Raw genomic sequence first — 23,708 nt, forward strand, 5'->3', positions numbered from 1 at the left:
ATGAGGAAATGCTCCACTGCCATTAGTGCCTGTAGCTCTGAGACTCTTCTAGCTGAGGTTATTGCAAGTAGCAGGGCAGTTTTCCATGAAAGAAGTGAGAATAAAGGAGGATCCGTGTTGTAATGAGCTGTAATTGCTGAGGGGTGGATCTTAATAGATGAAAAGGAAAGACCTTTGTGCAACATCTCCGTTAAATATTGTAGAATCTGAGGAATGTTTGGATCAAGGGGATTTTGGCCTTTAGCCTGGTTCCAGGCGCAAAATCTTCTCCATTTGTCTGAATAGGTTTTCCTGGTGCTGGGCCTCCTGGCCTCCAGAATGACATCCATAACTGCTTTGGATAGAGGTGTTGGCTGGTTGTTTAGGGTAATTTGCCATGCAGCCAGGTTTAAAGTCTTGAGCTGGCTGTGTAGAATCTGATTGTCTCGCTGGGTGAGCAGGTGAGGAATTTGTGGTAAACTCCATGGTGGGCCGTGGGTCATGTTCCTTAAAATTGGATACCAATGCTGGCGTGGCCAGTCTGGTGCAATGAGTATCATTTGTGGCCTTTCTAATCTGACTTTCAGCAGTACCTTTGCTAGAAGAGGCAGTGGAGGAAAGGCATACACTGTTAATGTTTTCCAACTGAATGAGAGGGCGTCCACTTTCCAAGCTTGTGGATGGAATGTCCTTGTGTAAAATTTTTGAAGTTGGTAGTTTTGGGGGCTTGCAAACAGATCTATGTCTGGGCGTCCCCATTTTTGAGCTATCATTGCAAATACTTGTGGATCTAGTTTCCACTCGTGTGGATCCATGCTGTTTCTGCTTAGGTCGTCTGCCAATGTGTTTTTCTTTCCTGGCAGGAATTGTGCTTGTAATTGAACCTGGTAAGACAGTGCAGTGTTCCACAAGGTCATTGCTTGCCTGCATAGAGGGTTGGAATGTGTGCCCCCTTGCTTGTTTATGTACCACATTACTGTGGTACTGTCAGTCTTTATTATTAGTTGTCCTGGGTGTAAGAGGTTCTTGAAAGCTGTTAGGGCATTCTGTACTGCTAGCATTTATTTTTGATTGATATGCAGATGCCTCTGATCTGTAGTCCATTTGCCCTGAATGCACTGTCCTGCCATGTGTGCTCCCCAGGCATAGTCCAATGCATCTGTTGTCATAGTTTGCCTGGCTGTGGGTAAGGTGAAAGACTGACCCTTGTTGAAGTGACATGCCTATGCCCACCATAGAAAATCCTGTTGAAGGCAGGGAATGAGTGGTATCATTGTTTCCAAGCTGTGGCTGTGCTGAGTCCATATGCTTTTCAGGTACCATTGTAATTTCAACCAAAAAACAGATGCCCGGGAAAGCCTTGCACGGCCAAACAGTCACAATGGGCAATCAAAGAAAGCCAGCGAGCATCAGCAGGATTCAAATCAGAGAAGATTTTATTATATATACATGTAGGAATGAAAAATCACCCTACACACATCAAACCGGTTTCGGCTCCCAGGAGCCTTCTTCAGTGACATACAAAAAATACAAATGAAAATCAAAGTATCAAAATGCAGCCATATAAATACAAATGGGCTATCCATATTAACCAATCACAGCACCACATAAATAATCATTATTACAATCGATCATTGATTTTCATTTGTATTTTTTGTATGTCACTGAAGAAGGCTCCTGGGAGCCGAAACCGGTTTGATGTGTGTAGGGTGATTTTTCATTCCTACATGTATATATAATAAAATCTTCTCTGATTTGAATCCTGCTGATGCTCGCTGGCTACCATTGTAATTTCCTCATATGCAGTTTTGCAAATGGTATTAGTAGTATGCAAGATGCCATGAATCCCAAGGCCTGCATAAATTTTCTTGCAGGGAGTTGGGTCTTTGTTGCCATTAATTTGAAATATTGAGTCAGCTGTTGTTTCTTGTCTGGCGTGAGATAAGCCATCTGGGCCGTTGTATTCAAGCTGGCACCCAGGAATATTATGTTTTGGGAGGGCACTAGTTTTGATTTCTTTTCATTTACTGTGTACCCTAGGCAACTTAGAAGGTGTTTGACAAATGCCAGATGCTTTAAAAGAATGTCCTTGCTTTCTGCTTGAATAAGGCAGTCATCCAGGTATGGGTAATATTTGAATTCCTCTTTGCCTGCAGTATGCAATTACTGGTGCCAGGCATTTTGTGAAGACCCTGGGCACAGTAGAAAAGCCAAAAGGCAGTGCAGAGAATTGATAATGCGCTGGACCTGCAATGAAGCGGAGGTATCTTCTGCAATTTTGTCTGATAGGGACATGCAGGTATGCCTCCTTGAGGTCCAATGTTACTAGCCAAGCATTCTTGTCCAGCATGGGAAGAAGCTGCTGTAGTGTTAACATCTTGAATTTTGGTACTTGCAGATAGGTGTTCAGAATTAAAAGATCCATAATGGGTCTCCATGCTTTGTCCTTTCTTGGGACTAGAAAGAGTCTTGAGTAAAATCCTTGCCCTTGCTCGTGTGTAGGTACCTGTTGAATGGCTCTCATGTCCATGAGAGCTGTAATTTGTTTTTGTGCCTCTGCCCATTGATTTGGTGGCAGGTTTGGCATTCCTTTTATCCTTGGTAAGGTATGAAAGTGGAATCTGTATCCTTGAGAGACAATGTCTAGAACCCTTTTGTCTTTTGTGATGATGTGCCAGTTGTTTGCAAAAAATGCTAATTTTCCTCCCAAGGGAGCTGCCAAGAGAGATTTGCTTGGTAGTTTGAGGATTGAGTCATTGTGTTTGTCTTCTGCTACCTGGGGCCTGTCTTCTCCTCCTTTCTGGGTAGCAGTACCCCATTGGTGAGGTTTGTAAGGGCCTTGTGACTGACCTCTGCCCCTTGGGCGTCTGTATTTGCCCCTCTGTGATCTGTCAGAAGATGGAAAGGACCAGTGTTTCGTTGGCCAATTTCTGCTGAAACGAGGGGGTTGTACCTGCAAAAAATCCTTGACCGTCTGCATAGACTTTGCCTTATCCTCCATTTTCTTTAAAACCTCTTCTGCTTTGACACCAAATAATACATCCTGCTGTAAAGGTGCATCCAATAATTTTGCTTTAACATGATCAGGAAGGGTTTGCTCTTTTAACCAAGCATGTCTACGTATGACAGAGCCAGTAACAGCTGCTCTACAGGAAGCTTCCAATGAATCAAATCCACATTGTAAAGTATGTTTTCCCACCTGTTCAGCTGCATGCAACAGATCCTGCATTTCCTTGAATTCAGACTGTTCAGTATGTGTGCTCATTTTTTGTTTTAATTGAGACATTAGGGAATTACTGATATTTCAGCATGTGAAACTGACAATTTAATGCTCTCATAGCCAGAGTTGCTGAGGTGTATATTTTCTTTCCCCATCTATCTAGGGCTCTGGAATCCCTTTCAGAGGGCATAGGATTTTTAGCCATAGAAGCTTTAGCTCTCTTAGGACCCTGGGAAATTGTTTCTGGGTCAGCCACAGGGCTTTTATAAAGGAATTTGTGTGAGTCAGGTACTCTGTAGTATCTGTCTGGTTTGGCTGGAGCAGGAGGTAGAGAATCTGGATTTAGACTAGACTCCAAGTAAACATCATCCACAATATCCAAAACTGGAGGGATAGCAAGAGGTCTGTGCTGGGGTAGTAAAAGGAACTCTCAGAGCCTTTTCTTAGAATCAGAGTAGTCCTGGCCTTCCCAGTGGAAATGTTCCCTCATGGTATGTAAAGTTTCCCCAAAGGAGTAGTCTTCAGGGGGGAGATACTGAGGGAATAGAGTCTTTAGCATCAGAGTCTTCATAAGGTGGAAAAGTGTAATCCTGTTCCTCAGAAGTATCTGAGGAAACTGAAACCTGGTCAGAGGAAGCATAATCCTCCTCTTGTCTTGGTCTTTTATCAGGAGGGGGATGGGAACCCCTGATTAGGGTAATCAAATCTTCAGCCATCTTAAGCATCTGTTTATTAGGCATGGGGCCTTGAACTGTAGACTGATGTACAGTCTTCTTTGGTTTTAAAGGAATTTTAAGCTTAGCATAAGATTTAATGGGGAGTGTAGTCGGTCTGAAGACACCTTCTGCAACCGAAGGTGTTTCCACTGCACCGTGGTCTACTTCTGCTCCGGTGTCGGAAGGGCCTAATGAAGATGGCTGCGTCGGCCTAGTAGACTCCGCTTGAGAATCCGCAGCTGTCTGGGGTTCCAGTTCTGCGGTTGTCAGGGGCTGCATAGGCGCCTCACTGAAAACCGGAGAACCAGCGACAGGCCCAGCAGAGGCCTCGGAGTCTGGCTTGTTCCTAGGCTGCCTGTCCTTATCCTTGCATTTTTTATGCATGCAGGTCGTTGGCTGCTCCGACGGCATGATATAATTAAATTTCCTACCAAAGTAATGTCGTGCGAAGTCAAAACGGCATTTGATAGTTCGTTTATTAAAACTAGCACAAAACCGACAACCTGTGACGTCGTGGTCTGGGCCTAGGCAAGGAGTACAATAGGAATGGAAGTCCTTATGAGGTATTTGCTTCCCACAAGAAATGCAATTGTTAACTTTTTCTGACATCGGACTGAGGCAAGAAAAGGTTCCCCAATGGGGTACTTAGCTTTATTGAAGACTTCGGACTGAAATTCGAATCGAAAATCTCAGGTGTCGGCCGACCGGCACTTGCTGCTTCTGCTTCGGGCACTGCGCGGCAAGAAAGACTGAAGAAAATGGCGTCGGATGCCTCTTATATACCCCTGGCACTCTGACGTCAGGGAAGAAGCGACAGCAACCGACGCCGGACCAAGACTTTGGAACTCAGGCCGACTGCGGGACCGCCTGATGGCAGGATAACCCAAGTGTGATTATTGCAGCAGGGTAACACAATGAACATCAACCCGATTCAAAACACCTTATGCACACCAAGTGCCAGCTATGAACACTGTCCATATCGTAAGGCCAGGGGGAAGGCAGTAGGGCCGATTGAAGACAAATGAAGTAGAACTACTCAGATGGAACATTATGGTGAGTACATAACTTCTTTATCTGAAGTAGTTTACTTCATTTGATCTTCAACCTGTGGGACAGAGTCTCCAGTTACTAAACACCTGGGTGGCAATCATAGAAGGATATTCCGGAGCACCGCGGAACCAAAGAATGCTCTCCTTCGAGAAATCAAATCCAATTTATAGTGAGAAATAAAGGTATGAGATGAAGACAAAGTAGCCACAGAACAAATGTCATCTAAAGATACTCTAGACCAAAAGGCCGCAGAAGTAACGATGGACCTTGTCGAGTGAGCTCTAATCTGACCCAGAGGAGACAAACCTTTATCCTTGTAGATCTGAAGGATACATAGAGAAATCCACCTAGCAATGGTCACCTTGGAAATAGGTTTTCCCAAAAAAGGTTTAGAAAAGGACACAAACAACTGGTCAGATATACAAAGAGTATTGGTCCTGTGCAAATAGGACCATAACTATGAACATCCAACAAATGCAACTCGTATTCGACTATGTTTGTAACATTTGGAAAGAAAACAGGTAAACTGATAGTTTGATTTTGACCTCAGGTGCCACTTTTGGGAGAAATAAGGGATTGGTGCGAAAAGAAACCCTGTTCTTATGGAAAACCATGTATGGAACCTTGACAGCCAACGCCTGAAGTTTTGAAACCCACCTAGCTGAGGTGATAGCCACTAGGAAGGCTGTCTTTCAAGACAGAAACTTAAGATCTATGGTTGCTGTAGGTTCAAAGGGAGGGGCAACCAATGCTTGTAGTACCAGAGTAAGGTCCCATGGGGGGGATAGGAACTTTGACCGGAGGACGTAAGAGGAAGGTACCTTTGATAAAGGCTTTGCACAATCTGGAAGAGGCCAAAGAAGCAGAGTTCTCACCAACGTGAAAATGAGAAACGGCGGCTAGTTGAACCCTGACCATAGATGAGCTAGCCACTGTTGAAAAATATTTGCCAAAAAGTCAATGATAGCCGGAATGTGAGCAATGAAAGGATCTAAACTCTTTTGAGAGGCCCTGAAAGAAAAACGCTTCCATTTGCTGCGATAAATCTTCTTGGTGGACGACTTATGAGCTGCCACCTGAATAGACCTGACTGAAGAAGACAACCCAGGAGTCCTAGCAATTAAGGGAACTGGAGCAGCCAAGCTGTGAGCTTCAGACTATCCAGATTTGGATGAGGGACCCTCGAGGGGTGAGAAATGAGATCCAGAATGGGATCCAAGGAGGAGCTAGAAGATGGACCAAAGGAAAGGAAACCATACCTGGAGAGGCCAAAATGGGGCAAGAAGGATCACTTTGCTCCCCAGTTGACGTGTCTTCTGTAGGAAATTTGGAATAAGGGCTAAAGGGGGCTAAGCATAAGGAAGACAAGGAGGCCAAACATGGACTAGAGCATCTCTGGGGGACTCCCCTGGTGGGGGGTTCAGAGCAAAGAAAACACTGCACTTCACGTTAGAAGGCGATGCAGAGAGATCGCAACAAGGCCGACCCCACCCTAGAAAGATCTGCTCTGCTATTGAAGGATTCAGAGACCACTGATAAGGCATCAGAATAGTCCGGCTTAGTTTGTCCGCCAGGATGTTGGATCGCCCCAGAACAGGCATTGCTACCAGAAAGCGAGCAGTGGAGATCGCCCATTCCCAAACTCTCATGGCCTCGCGACAAAGAGAGTAAGATCTGGTCCCTCCCTGTTTGTTGATATACCAGACCGACATGTTGTCTGATTGGACTGCAATGGTTCCCAGAGGTACAAAGGCATGAAGGGCCTGCAACGCTAAAAGGACCGCCCTCATCTCCAGAACATTCATAAGCAAACTGGTCTTGATCGAGGACCACATGCCTTGGACTGTCCTTCCCAAACATTGGACCCCCCACCCTAGCTGGGAGGTGTCTGTGGTCACTGTGGCTTGAGCAGGGGCTGGAAAGTACAGTAGTGTACCTACCATAAATGTAGATGTTCGAGTGTATTCACTGTTGCAGTCATTACACTTGGGGTTATCCTGCTGGCAGGCTACCCGCAGTCGGCCAGAGTTCCAAAGTCTAGGTCCGGTGTCGGTTGCTGTCGCTTCTTCCCTGACGTCAATGCGCCAGGGGTATAAACGATGCAACCGTCGCCATTTTCTTCAGTTTTTCTTGCCCCAGATGTCAGGTGCCCCCAGATATGAAGGCTGTAAAAAATTATGCCAAAAAGCATGCATGCATGTACTAAAATAAAGATTCCTTCATCTACAAGCAAATACACCACATAGGTTGTATAGAGTTGAGAAGTACAGAAAAGTCCCAGCAGTGAGAAGGGGGCTGGTGGGTGGGTAACCTGGACTGCAACAGTGAATGCACTCGAACATCTACATTTATGGTGGGTACACAACTGTACTATGTTCATCGTGTTTCACTGTTGCAGTCATTACACTTGGGTTGAATCCCAAAGCTGAGGTTGGGTGGCTGGTCCTAAATTGGATTAGGAGAGGCTACCAGGCCCTGCAGAACTGCAGTGGCAAAGCCTGCTCTGGATTTAGAGTAGAGAGGTAAGTGGTAGTGCTTGGTGAAAGTGTGCACTGAACTCCGGGTTGCAGCTTCTAAAATGTCTTCGGTTGGTACTCCTCTGAGAAAGGCTGCTGAAGTGGCTGTTGCTCTGGTAGAATGTGGCCTAATGCCCTTAGGCACTGTTTTGCCATGTTGTGCATAACAGAAGCGAATGCAGTGTCATATCCATTTTGAAATTGTCTGCTTTGAGATAGGCTTTCCTTGTGATCCTGCAGCATAAGCTACAAACAGTTGCTCAGTTTTTCTGAAAGCTTTTGTTTTGTCCAAGTAGAATCGTAGCTGACTGTGTATGTCCAAAGCGTGCAGAAGTCTCTCCCCTTCATTCTGGGGATTTGGATAGAAAGTTGGGAAATGAATGGTTTGGTTAAGAGCCACACTGGAAACCACCTTTGGCATAAATGTTGGGTTTGTCCTTAGAGAGACCCTGTCCTGGTGAAAAATGATGAAAGGTTCCACTGCCATTAATGCCTGTAACTCTGAGACTCTTCTTGCTGAAGTTATTGCTAGGAGCAGAGCAGTTTTCCATGATAAGAATTTTATATCAGCTGTGCTGGCTGGTTAAAAAGGAGGCAGTGTGAGCTTTTCTAAAACAAAATTGAGGTCCCAAGTAGGTACTGGTGCTCTCCTTAGGGGTCTTATGTTTTTTGCCCCTCTGAGGTACTGCCTTAATAGTGGATGTGAAAAAATAGGAGGTTCCGTATTGTAATGAGCTGAAATGGCAGAGGCATGGATCTTAATAGATGAGAAGGATAGACCTTAGTCCAGCATCTCAGTTAGGTATTGTAAAATATGAGGTATATTTGGAACAAGTGGTTCGAGTCCCTGTGGCTGGTTCCAAGCACAGAATCTCTTCCATTTTTCTGCATAAGATTTCCTAGTGCTGGGCCTCCTGGCTTCTAAAATGACATCCATAACAGCTTTTGAGAGAGGTGTGGTCTGAGTGGCTGTATTATCTGCCATGCAGCCAGATTTAAGGTTCTGAGTTGACTGTGCAGAATCTGACTGTTTTGTTTAGTCAGAAGATGAGGTATCTGAGGTAAAGGCCAGGCTGGGCCTTGAGACAAGCTCTTTAGGATTGGGTACCAGTGCTGGCGTGGCCAGTCTGGGGCAATCAGGATAATTTTTTGGCCTCTCTTGTCTGACTTTTAGGAGCACCTTGGGAAGAAGAGGAAGAGGAGGGAAGGCATAAACTGTCAGGGTTTTCCAGCTGAATGATAGAGCATCCACTTTCCATGCTTGTGAGTGATAAGTTCTTGTGCAGAATTTCTGTAGTTGGCAGTTGTGAGGGGAGGCAAAAGATCTATGTCTGGGCGTCCCCATTTCCTTGTTATCATGCTGAAGACCTGAGGATTCAGTTTCCATTCGTGAGGATCCATGAGATTTCTGCTTAGTTCGTCTGCCAGTGTATTTTTCATTCCTGGCAGGAATTGTGCCTGAAGATGTACTTGACAGGTCAGTGCTGTGTTCCACAAAGTCATGGCTTGCCTGCAGAGGGGGTAGGAATGCGTGCCCCCTTGGTTGTTTATGTACCACATAACTGTGGTATTGTCCGTCTTTAGTAATAGTTGTCCTGGATGTAGTAGGTCCTTGAAAGCTATCAGGGCATTCTGTACAGCTAGCATCTCTTTTTGATTGATGTGAAGATGCATTTGTTCCTTGGGCCAAGTGCCCTGAATACATTTTCCTGCCATGTGTGCCCCCCAGGCATAATCCAATGCATCCGTTGTTATTGTCTGCCTGGCTGTGGGTAAGGTGAAAGGCTGTCCCTTGTTGTGGTGACAGGCCTGGGACCACCATCGAAACTCCTATTGTAGGCAGGGAATTAAAGAAATTTTTGTTTCCAGGCTGTGGCAATGTAGAGTCCAAACACTTTTTAGATACCACTGTAGTTTCCTCATATGCAGTCTTGCATATGGAATTAGTAGAATGCAGGATGCCATGAAGCACAGGGCCTGCAGAATTTTTCTTGCAGGGAGCTGGGTCTTTGTTGCCATCATTTGAAAGTAATGAGTCAGTTGCTTTGCTTGTCTGGCGTGAGATAAGCCATCTGGGTAGTTGCATTTAAGTTTGCACCCAGGAATATTATCTCTTGAGAGGGCACTAGTTTTGATTTCTTTTCGTTTACTGTGTACCCTAGGCAAATTAGTAATCTTTTTACAAATGCCAGATGTTTTAGAAGAATGTCCTTGCGCTCTGCTTGAATAAGGCAGTCGTCCAAGTGGGGATACATTTGTATTCCTCTTGTCTGCAAAATCAATTACTGGTGCCAAGCAATTTGTGAAGACCCTGGGCGCAGTAGATAAGCCAAAGGGCAGTGCAGAGAATTGGTAATGCATTGAGCCAGCTATGAATCTGAGGTATCTTCTGCAAGATTGTCTGATTGGGGCATGCAGGTATGCCTCCTTGAGGTCCAAAGTAACTAGCCAAGCCTTCTTGCCCAGCATGGGTAGAAGTTGCTGCAGTGTCAACATTTTGAATTTTGGAACATCCAGGAAAGTATTGAGAATAGACAGGTCCAGTATTGGTCTCCAGGCTTTGTCCTTTCTGGGTACTAAGAAAAGTCTTGAGTAAAATCCTTGCCCCTGTTCTTGCTGTGGTACTTTTTGAATAGCCCTCATGTCCATGAGAGCAGAAATTTGTTTTTGTGCCTCTGCCCATTGATTTGCTGGCAGGTCTGGCATACCTTTTGACCTTGGTAGGGAGCGAAAGTGGAACCTGTAAACCTGAGCAACAATATTCAGTACCCATTTATCCTGGGTGACCATGTGCCAATTTTGTGAAAAAAGTGCTAGTTTTCCCCCTAAGGGTGATGCCAAAAGGTAAGTGCTTGGCAATTGTAGAGGAAAGTCATTGGGACAGTTTCTTATAAGGTTGTGATTTGTCTTCTCCGCCTTTGGGGGCTGAAGCACCCCTTTGTTTAGGTCTGTATGAGCCTTGGGGCTGAGATCTGCCTCTTGGGCATCTGTATCTGCCTCTTTGTAGCCTGTCTGACACTGGAAAGGACCAATTTTTAGAAGGCCAGTTCCTGCTAAATCTAGGTGGCTGAACCTGTAAGAAATCATTTACTGTCTGCATTGATTTTGCTTTATCCTTCATTTTCTTTAACACCTCTTCTGCCTTAACACCAAAGTATCATGTTGTAATGGAGCATCCAATAATTTTGCTTTAACATGATCAGGTAAACTCTGTTCTTTTAACCAAGCATGCCTTCGAATGACAGAGCCTGTAAAGTACAGTTTTGTACCTACCATACATGTAGATGTTCGAGTGTAAACACTGCTGCAGTCATTACACTTGGGTTATCCTGCCGTCAGGCAGTTCTCCCCAGTCGGCCAGAGTTCCAAAGTCTTGGTCCGGCGTCGGTTGCTGTCGGCTCCTCCCTGACGTCAGTGCGACAAGGGTATATAAGATGCAGCCGACGCCATTTTCTTCAGTTTTTCTTGCACCAGATGTCAGGTGCCCCCAAATAGGCAATTTAAATTGCTAATAAAACATACATAAGAAAAGCAAACAACAACTTTCAGTTACCAGCAAATACTCCCCATAGGTAGTAAAGGGTAGAAGGGATAGGTACGTACCAGCAAGTAAGAGGGGAAGGAGGGAGGGTAACCTAGACTGCAGCAGTGTTTACACTCGCACATCTACATTTATGGTAGGTACAAAACTGTACTATGTTCGTGTTACACTGCTGCAGTCATTACACTTGGGTGGAATCCCAAAGCTGAGGTAGGGAGGCTGGTTCTATAAGGCATTCGGGGTGGCTATAAGGCCCTGCAGCACAGCAGTGGCAAAGCCAGCTCTGGATTTGGAGTATAAAGGCAAATGGTAATGCTTGGTGAAGGTATGCACAGAACTCCATGTTGCTGCTTCCAAAATATCCTTGGTAGGTACTCCTCTGAGGTAGGCAGTTGAAGTGGATGTTGCCCTGGTGGAGTGAGATCTAATGTTGCTAGGTAAAGGTTTCCCATGAGCTTGATCGAAGGAATGACACTAAGGAAACTCGGATCTATAATATATAACATTAAGTATCCTGTTTTTTCTTTATTTTGTTCTTTATTACTTTGTTATTTATAGCACTTTGTGTACTGTGTATTTTTCTAGCTAGTTTCACTGTGTGTGAGGTATTAACTGGAAATTGTCCACTTTTATTAAGCATCTGCTGGATTGTTTTGAATAACTTGCTGCAGTTAAACTCTTTTTTCTAGAGGCTCCTTTAGCTGTTTAAAACTTTCATTTAAAGGCTCACTGCTGCTTTTCAGCTGAGAAACATTTCTGCAATTTGTTCTAAGTAGTGGGGATATTTGTAGCATTTCCATATTCAGGCTTGTATTTGGGCCTAGTGTTTGTGGAGGCTATGTGTCTGAGCACATATTCAGGGACATCTTGGTTTAGCCAAAGCCATCAGGCATTTCAGTGAGAGAGAATTGTTTGAGGTCATTGGCTGACTAAGGTCACCTGGACTACAGCTTAGACTAAGCACCTCATTGGTTCTTTTGAGATTTCTTTCTTAAAGACTGTCTCAGGTTTCAACTTTCTGTTACCTAAGAAGTTCATTTGTGAGTGTTCTGCCATTTCACACTGAGCTTGATCGAAGGAAGGACACGGAGGAAACTCGGAGCTATAATATATAACATTAAGTATCCTGTTTTTTTGTTTATTTTGTTCTTTATTTCTTTATTTATAGCACTTTGTATACTGTGTATTTTTCTAGCTAGTTTCACTGTGTGTGAGGTATTAATTGGAAATTGTCCACTTTTATTAAGCATCTGTTGGGTTGTTTGTTTCTAATAACTTGTTGCAGTTAAACTCTTTTTCTAGAGGCTCCTTTAGCCGTTTAAAACTTTCATTTAAAGGCTCACTGCTGCATTTCAGCTGTGAGAAACATTTCTGCAGTTTGTTTATAGTTGGTGGCTTTGCAGTTGCCCGCCCCTAGTGTAAATTTGATCTGGGACCCTCCTCCCAGTCTAGTGTCATTACCTCATTCTACCCAGTACAAGGAGAACATTTGAGAAGGCCAATCAGCTTAGTTTCTGCTACTCCTTTCTCTCTTTCCACTTAAAAAAAAAATAATAATTTTATCTGCTTTTACTGTATTTGTGTTTCTTCCTACTTTATTTTGCTTTTGCGTCATCTTAAAAGCACTCAATTGTATTTATTACTGCTTGGTGTAACTCATTCTAAGCCTTTTAGTTTAAGCACTTGGGATTCAGACCAGTTGTTTTACATTAAGAAGGTTTGTGGTCTGCACTGTAGTGGCAGAACAGGTAGCTTACATCCTTCTAAGTTGGGAACTGCTGATTGAGGGCTCAGTGTCTGTTATTCTAAAAGTGTATTAATTCTGGTTTAAGCACTTGGGCTTCAAGCCAGTTATTTTACATTAAGAGAGTTTGTGGTCTGCACTCTTGTGGGAGGAGAGGCTGGACTCTGCACTTCTGAGCTGGGAATTTCTGGTTAAAGGCTTATAGTGCCTGCATATTTGAACTGCTTCTTACTGAAATTGGTACACCTTGTTTGCTGTAGCATAGACTAGATCCAGGCCTGCTGAATCTAGCTTTGTTTGTATAACTTGAGCACTAATCTAGGCATTCTTTAAAGTATTCAGTTATATTTATTACTGCTTGGTAGTAACTTGATTGAAGTGTAGCTATTATTCTAAGTCTTTTGGATTAAGCACTTGGGCTTCAGACCAGTTGTTTTACATTAGGAAGGTTTGTGGCCTGCACTGTGGTGGCAGGACAGGTAGCTTACATCCTCTTCTAAGTTGGGAACTGCTGACTGAGGGGGCTCAGTGTCTGTTATTCTAAAAGTGTATTAGTTCTGGTTTAAGCACTTGGGCTTCAGGCCAGTTGTTTTACATTAAGAAGGTTCGTGGTCTGCACTCTTGTGGGAGGAGAGGCTGGACCTCTGCCTTTCTGAGCTGGGAATTTCTGGTTAAAGGCTTATAGTGCCTGCATAATTTAACTGTTTCTTACTGAAGTTGGTACACCTTGTTTGCTGTAGCATAGACTAGATCCAGGCCTGCTGAATCTAGCTTTGTTTGTATGCTTGTTGTTTGTTTGCTTGTTATTTCCCTGAAACGCTAATTTCACCTAAAATGCTGCTTTTCAGCGCTTCTGTGGATCCCTAGTGATATCTGCATTGCTTACTGTACTTATTTCCTTGTTTCACTTGAAAGAAAGTTACTGTTTGTCATTTTTGCATTTAAGTTACCTGTAACACATTGCATTTAAGTTACCTGGCACTTGCTCACTAAGTCAGCACTAAAAAATTGAAAGCACTACACCCTCACAAACTCCCCTTGAGTACCCTGTTCCCCACTGGCCCTTTTTTTCAATTATAAAGGAATTCCCAATACTATTCTAGCATGTCCAAAGGTCAGTTGTCAATCTCCTCTACGGTCCAGCTGGTGAATCTGGGAATCTTGAGGCAATGTTACAACTGCCTCATGTACACAGACAACCCTCTCCTCCTCCCAACAAATTCCAACACATGTGAGAGATGCAACCACATAGCCAAACTGGAGGATAAGCTCTCTCAACTCAGTACTGGCGTAACCAGTCAGGAGTAGAAGGAAACCACACTCACTACAATTCCAGTCTCACATAGACCCACCACGACAGCAAACCAAACACAAACACACAAAAACATACTCGGAGGCTCTAAATAAAAATCTGCCTAAGCAGCAGAGACCTCCAAAGCAAACACCCAAGCAACCGCTACACCAAAACAAAACACGTGCAACACATAGCTCACAAAGGCAGTGTGCCGAACAGTCACAGCCCTTAAGGCTAAACAACACACCTGATACACTTGTAATAGGTGACTCTATCGTCAGGCACACTGACGTCCCACTCACCAGGCTGAACAAGGAGAAGGTCACGGTGAGCTGCATGTCGGGCGCTAGGATCCACCACATAACACAAGCACTCAGGTCACTCCAAGGCAAGTACAAATATGACTCAGTCATTGTCCATGCTGGTGTGAATGACTTGAGACGTACCTCCCTGGACTACATGAAAAGAGACCTAGAGGAGCTCTCTGAGCATGTAGCCCAGGCCGGTATGACCCTGACCTTGAGTAGCATCTTACCCTCACCAAGAATGATGCCACAATATGAAGACAAGGTGATCAATTTCAACAATTGGCTTAAGTATTGGTGTCATTCAAAGGGGATCCAATGCTTGTCAGCCTGGGATGACATGCTCGACAAGCCACGATGCTTCGCTAGGGACGGCTTGCACCTGTCACCCCTGGGCTTTCGGATATTGGCAAAGGCTCTTGCTACCCCCATAGTGCCTTTTTTAGGCAAGGCTCAAAAGACAAACCCACCTTCATAGGTATCACAAGGGATAAGAAACTAAGAGTAATGCTACTCAACACCAGAAGTCTAAACCTCAAGATGCACGCACTCGAAACTCTCCTTAGCATGGAGAACATTGATATCTGTGCAGTAAAAAAAAACCTGGTTCAAGGCTCCCGAGAGCACCCCAGCACTACCAGGTTATACCTCATACCATGCTTTTCGGCCCCAAAACTTGGACCAAACCACAAAAGGAGGGGGAGTATCAATATTCGTCAAAGATACCCACACCTCCAGGTTGGTGGCACAGCACGAAGCATCAGAGACTATCCATGTGCAACTAACACTGGGTAAAACTGCCTTCCAGTTTATAGCCTGCTACAGACCACCCTCCCAAACTCAGGAACTCCACTCAGCCTTCCTGAGAACACTGGAAAATATGAAGGTCTCGCCAAACACCATTATATTGGGTGACTTCAACTACCCAAACATAGACTGGGAGCATTACTCTAGCTCCAACACCCTAGCCCAAAGGTTCCTAGAATTTATAAACTCAAATGCTATGGAACAACTTGTTACCACTCCCACAAGAGGGGAAAACATACTGGAACTGATCACCACCAACATGGGGACTCTATGCTCCAGACCAGAAGTGTATCCCTCACTGGTAAGATCAGACCATAAACTAATCTCACTGAATATTCACATCCCGACCCCACCCCCTGCCCAGAAAACCACAGTGAAAAACTTCTCTAAAGCAAATTTCACACTCCTCAAAACCGAGGTGGAATCCTTCAAAGCCCCCGGCCTGTGGAAAATACGGCCCAGACCGCAGAATCCTTTATAAACACATTCTATGAACACCTTCAGGAATGCATGGATCATGCAATCCCAAATAAAACCAAGACCCAATCCTCCAAAGGCAGACGTCCTGTCTGGTGGACCCCAGCATAAACAAACTATACAATAGAAGGAGGAAGCTACTACATGATAGAGCAAAATCTCAAAAAGGGACGGCATCTCTGATCAGTATTAGCAAAAAACTACGGGCACTCATAAAATCGTCTAAGGCCAGCTTTGAGAGAAAAATTGCACAGGACACTAAGGATAATCACAAGGCTTTCTTTAGTTATGTTTAGAACCTGGGTGGGAATTCCCAGATATGCTCAGAATTAGTCCAAAATGACAAAAAATACACCGAACCCACAGACATTGCCAACATCCTAGCTGACAGGTTCAGAGCAAACTCCCCCCCCCCACCAAAAGGGCAAATATCTATCCCAGCAGAGTGCTGCCCCCCTGACATCTCAGATGCTCAGTTAAGAGCCGCCCTCTCCAAAGCAAAAAACACAGCACCAATGGGACCAGACGGTGTCCCAGGCTGCGTCCTACATGAACTCCAAGAAGAGCTAAACCCAAACATAAAACTACTGTTCAATCTCAGCCTTACTACAGGATATGTACCCAAAGAGTGGCGTACAGCAACAGTGGTCCCTCTCCACAAAGGTGGTGCCTCAACGGATCCTAGAAACTATCGCCCCATAAGCCTGACTAGCTTGGTCTGCAAAGCTATGGAAAGGATCATCATGGACCTCATAAATAAAGATATTGGGGACCTACAGACATTGGATCCTACCCAGTTCGGCTTTGTTAAGGGCAGATCCTGCCTCTTAAACCTGGTCGATTTCTTTGAAACAGTCACCAAGGACATTGACCTCGCAAAAGCCTTCGATACAATACCCCAGTCGGGCACTATAGATAAGCTCACCAGCTTAAATATAAACCCCTATGTCACTAGATGGGTTGCAAACTGGCTCAAGGACAGAACCCACATAGTTAGAATTGCTGGAGCCATGTCAGACTCTAAACCAGTTACAAGTGGCGTCCCACAAGGCTCAGTCCTGGGACCTCTCTTGTTTGGTATATATTTCTCGGAAGTGCAGGCCAACACGGAAGGACTGTGGCTGACCAAGTTCACAGATGACTGCAAACTGGGCGCCATAATCGACTCTCCAGCCGACACAAGCATCCTCCAAAAGGGCCTCATAGAAACAGACAACTGGTGCCAGAGCCATGGCCTCAAGCTAAACGCCAAAAAGTGTACAGTCATCCCACAAATTACCACATAGGTGGTAATCCATTAAGTACAGAAGAAGTAATTAGGGACCTGGGGACCCAAGCTGATAGCAATCTCTCATTTGACAACCACATGGCCAAAGTGGTTAGAAGAACATTTTATATAGCCCACCTAATCATGAAGGGATTCACATCTAGATCAGGGGAGGTCATCGTGCCTCTTTACTCATCCCTCATCAGGCCCATAATTGAGTACAATGCCCCTTTTGGGATGTACCTTACCAGACACCTGCAGCAACTGGAAAGACCCCAAAAGTACCTCACCAAGAGGATCAAAGGGCTCAAACAGATGCCATATGCTGCCCGGTTAAAGAAACTCCAGCTCTACTCAGTGGCATACCGCCTGCTCAGAGGCAATCTGTACCTGACCTATAAAGCCATGTCCAACCCGGAATTAATGGACATGCTGCACTTCAGAAAATCCAAATCCCATCGAGCTACGCGCTCGAGAGACTTGAACCTCAGCACTGAAATAAATAGGACATGCTGGAGGGACAGATGAATAACCCAGAGGCTCCCTTCACTCTGGAATAAAATCCCAGTCCAGGTTAGGCAGAGTCCCTCATTGACTCTCTTCAAGAGGAATCTTGATGAGTGGATGGGAGATCGTAGGTTTACCCCGGGTATCACTTCTGTGTCACTGTTAGACAGAGGCACAGTATACTAACCTCGAAAAAGGGCATAGCAAAATGAATTTAAAATGGGTGGCGAAAGCCAAACACACTATGGCTAGGCTTATAAATGCAATAGGGCAGATAGCCTAGTATGAACCTATGAACCTATGAGAATAGCAGAAACGTATGCAATGCCCTATCCATTTTGAAATGGCTTTGCCCTGTGTTCCTGCAGCATATGCTACCAATAATTGCTCAGATTTTCTGAAAGCTTTGGTTTTGTCCAAGTAAAAGCGTAATTGCCTGTGAATGTCCAAAGAATGTAGTAGTTTCTCCCCCTTGTTCTGTGGTTTTGGATAGAAAGTTAGCAAATGAATGGTTTGGTTTAGAGCCACACTTGATACCACCTTTGGCATAAACGTAGGGTTAGTTCTTAAAAACACCCTGTCCTGGTGGAAAATGAGGAAAGGTTCCACTGCCATTAGTGCCTGTAATTCTGAAACTCTTCGTGCTGATGTTATTGCCAGTAGCAGAGCAGTTTTCCAAGAGATGTATTTTAATTCTGCTGTGTTAGCTGGCTCGAAAGGAGGTAAAGTTAATTTTTCCAAAACAAAGTTGAGGTCCCAAGTTGGGATAGGTGCACTACGGGGAGGTCTTATGTTTATAGCCCCTCTGAGGTACTGTTTGAGCAAAGGATTAGAAAAAATTGGTGGATCCGTGTTGTAGTGAGCAGAAATGGTTGAGGCGTGGATCGTGACTGATGAGAAGGCGAGGCCCATGTCCAGCATCTCAGTTAAATATTGAAGTATCTGAGGAATGTTTGGGATAAGAGGGTTAAAGCTGTGCGCCTGGTTCCAGGCACAGAATCTCTTCCATTTATCCAAGTAGACTTTCCTGGTGCTAGGCCTTCTGGCCTCTAGAATGACATCCATAACAGCTTTGGAGAGAGGCATTGCTTGCTTGACTAAGGAATTTTCCATGCAGCTAGGTTTAACGTCTTTAGCTGGCTGTGAAGTATCTGATTGTTGTGCTGTGTCAGCAAATCTAGGATATGAGGCAAACTCCAGGGTGGTTCTCGTGCTAAATTCTTTAAGATTTGGTACTGATGCTGGCGTAACCAGTCTGGTGCAATCAGGATCAACTTTGGCTCTTCTTGCCTGGCTTTTATGAGTACCTTTGGAAGGAGAGGTAAAGGAGAGAAAGCGTATACTTGTAGGTCTTTCCAGCTGAATAAGAGGGCATCCACTTTCCATGCTTGTGGATGGTAACTCCTTGTGCAGAAATTCTGTAGCTGGCAGTTCATTGGGGATGCAAACAGATCTATGTCCAGGCTCCACCATTTTTGGGTTATCATTCTGAATACTTGTGGATTTAATTCCCATTCGTAGGGATCCATGATGTTTCTGCTTATGTCGTCTGCCAGTGTGTTTTTCTTTCCTGGCAGGAATTGTGCTTGCAGATGAACTTGGTAGTCTAGGGCTGTGTTCCACAAGGTCATAGCTTGTCTGCAGAGGGGGTAGGAGTGCGTGCCCCCTTGCTTGTTTATGTACCATATAACTGTGGTGTTGTCTGTCTTTAGTAGCAGTTGTCCTGGATGCAGCAGGTCCTTGAAAGCTATAAGTGCATTTTGTACAGCTAGCATCTCTTTTTGATTGATGTGAAGATGCCTTTGCTCTGTGGGCCACTCTCCCTGAATACATTTTCCTGCCATGTGTGCTACCCAGGCGTAATCCGATGCATCTGTTGTCAGTGTTTGCCTGGCTGTGGGTTGAGTAAAAGGCTGTTCCTTGTTGAGGTGACAAGCTTGAGCCCACCATCGAAACTCCTGTTGAAGGCAAGGACTTAGTGGTATAACTGTTTCCAAACTTTGACAGTGTTGAGGCCATACACTCTTTAGGTACCATTGTAGTTTCCTCATATGCAGTCTGGCATATGGAATTAGTAGTATGCAAGATGCCATGTAGCCCAAGGCCTGCAAAATTTTTCTTGCAGGGAGTTGGGTCTTTGTTGCCATCAATTGAAAGTATTGAGTCAGTTGTCCTTGCTTGTCTGGCGTGAGATAAGCCATCTGGGCCATTCTGTTCAAGCTGGCACCCAGGAATATTATCTGTTGTGAGGGCAGTGGTTTTGATTTTACTTCGTTTACTGTGTACCCCAGGCAAATTAATAACTTTTTTACGAACGCCAGATGCTTTAGAAGAATGTCCTTGCTCTCTGCTTGAATCAGGCAGTCATCCAGGTATGGATAAATTTGAATTCCTTTTTGTCTGCAAAATGCAATTACTGGTGCCAGCCACTTTGTGAAGACCCTGGGCGCAGTAGATAAGCCAAAGGGCAGTGCAGAGAATTGATAGTGCATTGAACCAGCTAGAAATTTAAGGTATCTTCTTCAGTTTTGTCTGATAGGGACATGCAGGTATGCCTCCTTGAGGTCCAAAGTCACGAGCCACGCTTTCTTGCCCAGCATGGGAAGAAGCTGCTGTAGTGTCAACATTTTGAATTTCGGAACATCCAGGTAAGTGTTTAGAGAAGAAAGATCCAGAATGGGTCTCCAGGCTTTGTCCTTTCTGGGAACCAGAAAGAGTCTTGAATAAAATCCTTGTCCTTGCTCCTGTGATGGTACCTTTTGAATAGCTCTCATGTTCATGAGTGCTGTAATTTGTTTTTGAGCCTCTGCCCATTGATTTGGTGGCAGATTTGGCATTCTTTTTAACCTTGGCAAAGTGTGAAAGTGGAACCTGTAACCTTGCGATACAATGTTGAGAACCCATTTGTCTTTGGTGATGCAAAGCCAATTGTGATAGAAAAGTGCCAATTTTCTTCCTAAGGGGGCTGCCAAGAGAGAAGTGTTTGGCAGCTGTAGTGGGAAGTCATTGAGGCTGCTTTTTATAAGGTTGTGGCCTGTCTTGCCTTCTTTCTGGCCTGGTGTACCCCATTGTCGAGGCCTGTAAGGACCTTGTGCTTGAACTCTACACCTCTTGGACGTCTGTATCTGCTTCTTTGAGGTCTGTCTGTGATTGGAAAGGACCAATTCTTTGTTGGCCAATTTCTGCTAAAACGAGGTGGCTGAACCTGTAAGAAATCCATCACCGTTTGCATGGATTTTGCCTTATCCTCCATCTTCTTTAATACCTCCTCTGCCTTAACTCCAAACACATCCCGCTGCAAAGGTGCGTCCAATAATTTTGCCTTAACATGATCTGGTAATGTATGTTCCTTTAACCAAGCATGCCTTCTAATGACAGAGCCTGTAGCTGCTGCTCTACAGGAGGCCTCTAAGGAATCAAACCCACATTGCAAAGTATGTTTTCCCACTTGTTCAGCTGCATGCAATAAATCCTGCATTATTTTAAAATTAGGAGGATCTGAATCTGGAAGCATCTTTTGTTTCAACTGAGAAATCAAAAATTGCTGATATTTTAGCATGTGAAACTGGCAATTTAAGGCTCACATTGCTAAAGTTGCAGACATATATACTTTATTTCCCCATTTGTCTAATGCTCTGGAATCTCTGTCAGAGGGAACTGTTTTTTTTTTGCTGATGAGGCCTTAACCCCTTTGGGTCCCTGAGAAATAGTTTCCGGGTCAGCAACAGGGCTTTTATACAGAAATTTGTGAGAGTCAGGGACTCTGTAATATCTATCAGGTTTAACTTGGTCTGGAGGTAAGGAGTCAGGGTTTAAGCTGGATTCAGTGTACACATCATCCACAATATCTAACACTGGCGGAATAGCAAGGGGTCTGTGTTGAGGCAACAAAAGGAAGTCTCTGAGCCTCTTCTTTGCTACTGAGTAATCCTGGCCTTCCCAATGGAAATGCTCCCACATGGTATGTAAGGTCTCCCCAAAGGAGTAGTCCTCAGGTGGAGAGGCTGATGGAATAGATTCCTCAGCATCCGAATCCTCATAAGGGGGTAAGGAATATCCGAGGTTTGAGGATGAATCTGAAGAAATGGACACCTAGTCGGAAGATTCATAATCTGCATCCTGTCTGGGCCTTTTATCAGGAGGGGATGGGACCCCCTGATCAGGGTGATTAGATCTTCGGCCATTTTGAGCATTTGTTTCTTAGGCATGGAAACCTGTCCTTGAGAATGCTTTATCTGTTTCTTTGTTTTTAATGGGGCCTTAGACTTAGCAGAGGGTTTAATGGTTAACTGGGTAGGTCTGAAGACACCCTCTGAAGCTGTGGATTGCTCAGCTACTTCGGCTCCCTCAGAAGGGTTAGTTTCGGTAGGCTGAAAACAGAGCGTCCGAAGGCCCAGCCAACTCCACGTGGGAGTCGGAGGCGGTCTGTGTTCTGTGGATGCGGTCGACAGGGGCTGAGTAGGTGCCTCGCTGAAAACCGGTGACCGGCCTAGAAGAGGCCTCGACGTCAGTTTTGGGTCTCTGATGCCTGTCCTTGTCTTTGCGCTTTTTATGTAATCCGATCGTCGGAAGTTCCGAAGGCATGGTGTAATTGAATTTTCTACCAAAATAATGTTGGGCAAAATTAAACCGACATTTAATAGTGCGCTTGTTAAACCTAGCACAAAACCGACAAACAGTGACGTTGTGGTCTGGGCCTAGGCATGGAATACAATAGGAGTGGAAATCCTTATGAGGTATTTGCTTCCCACAAGAAATACAGTTATTAACTTTTACTGACATCGGTCTGAGGCAAGAAAAAGTTTTCCCAAAGGGGTACTTAGCTTTGTAGAAGACTTCGGTTCTTGATTTGGAATGAAAATCTCAGGAGTCGGCCGACCGGCACTTGCGAACTGCTTCTGTTTTTGGCACCGCGCGGCAAGAAAGACTTTAGAAAATGGCGGTAGCTGCATCTTATATACCCCTGTCGTACTGACGTCAGGGAGGAGGCGACAGCAACCGATGCCGGACCAAGACTTTGGAACTCAGGCTGACTGGGGAACCACCTGACGGCAGGATAACCCAAGTTTAATGACTGCAGCAGTGTAACACGATGAACATCTGCGGCTCTGCAAGATGCCTCTAATGAATCAAAACCACATTGCAAAGTATGCTTTCCCACTTGTTCAGCTGCATGCAATAAATCCTGCATTTCCTTGTTCTCAGGACATTCAGGGCTTGTAAGCATTTTCTGTTTTAGCAAAGACATTAGGTATTGTTATTTAAGCATGTGAAACTGGCAGTTTAAAGCCCTTACAGCTAAAGTAGCAGAGGTGTAAACTTTCTTCCCCCATCTGTCCAGAGCTCTAGAATCCCTATCAGAGGGAACAGGTTTTTTTGCAGTGGAAGCCTTGACCCCTTTGGGACCCTGTGAAATAGTTTCAGGATCAGCAGCAGGGTTTTTATAAAGAAATTTATGAGAATCTGGAACCCTTTAGTACCTATCTGGCTTAATTGGTGCAGGGGGTAAAGAATCAGGAGTCAAACTGGATTCAGAAAAAACATGATCAACAATATCTAGTACAGGGGGGATAGCAAGAGGCCTGTGCTGAGGCAATAAAAGAAAGTCTCTGAGCCTTTTCTTGGATTCTGAATAATCCTGGCTCTCCCAATGGAAATGTTCCCTCATGGTGTGCAGGGTTTCCCCAAAAGAGTAGTCCTCAGGAGGAGGCTGAAGGGATAGATTCTTCAGCATCAGAGTCCTCATAGGGAGGAAGAGAATATTCCTGTTCTGAAGAGGAATCAGAAGAAATAGAAACCTGGTCAGAGGAATCATAGTCAGTGCCTTGCCTAGGCCTTTTATCAGGAGGGGGATGGGAACCCCTGATCAAAGTAATTAGGTCCTCGGTCATTTTGAGCATCTGTTTCTTTGGCATAGATGACTGTCCAAGAGAAAGCTGTACTTGTTTCTTTGTCTTTAAAGGAGTTTTAGACTTTGCCTTAGCTGCTGAAGTGGTCTTGACAGTAAGCTGTGTAGGTCTGAAAACACCCTCAGAAGCCGATGCCTGCTCAGCGGCTCCGGACCCATCTGAGGGAATTGTTTCTTTAGGCCCAATACCTTGAGTTTCCAGAGGCCTAGCTGTCTCCACATGGGAGTCAGAGGCGGCCTGTGGCTCTGAGGTAGCGGGTGTCAGGGGCTGCGAAAGCGCCTCACTGAAAACCGGCGAACTGGCGACTGGCCTAGAAGAGGCTTCGTCGTCGGTTTTGGACCTCGGATGCCTGTCTTTTTCTTTGTCCTTGCGCTTT

The 23,708-nt window shown here is 44.8% G+C and overlaps 1 protein-coding gene across 2 annotated transcripts in view; it reads right to left on the reverse strand.

The window, feature by feature from the left end:
* LOC122790475 (zinc finger protein 521-like) overlaps positions 1 to 23,708 on the reverse strand; it is a 3,214,752-nt gene that overhangs the window by 455,717 nt on the left and 2,735,327 nt on the right. The window lies entirely within an intron of this gene.

Source organism: Protopterus annectens, chromosome 16.part0 (assembly GCF_019279795.1).
Source record: "Protopterus annectens isolate FY-2018-M chromosome 16.part0, PAN1.0, whole genome shotgun sequence".
NCBI classification, from domain to species: Eukaryota; Metazoa; Chordata; order Ceratodontiformes; family Protopteridae; genus Protopterus; species Protopterus annectens.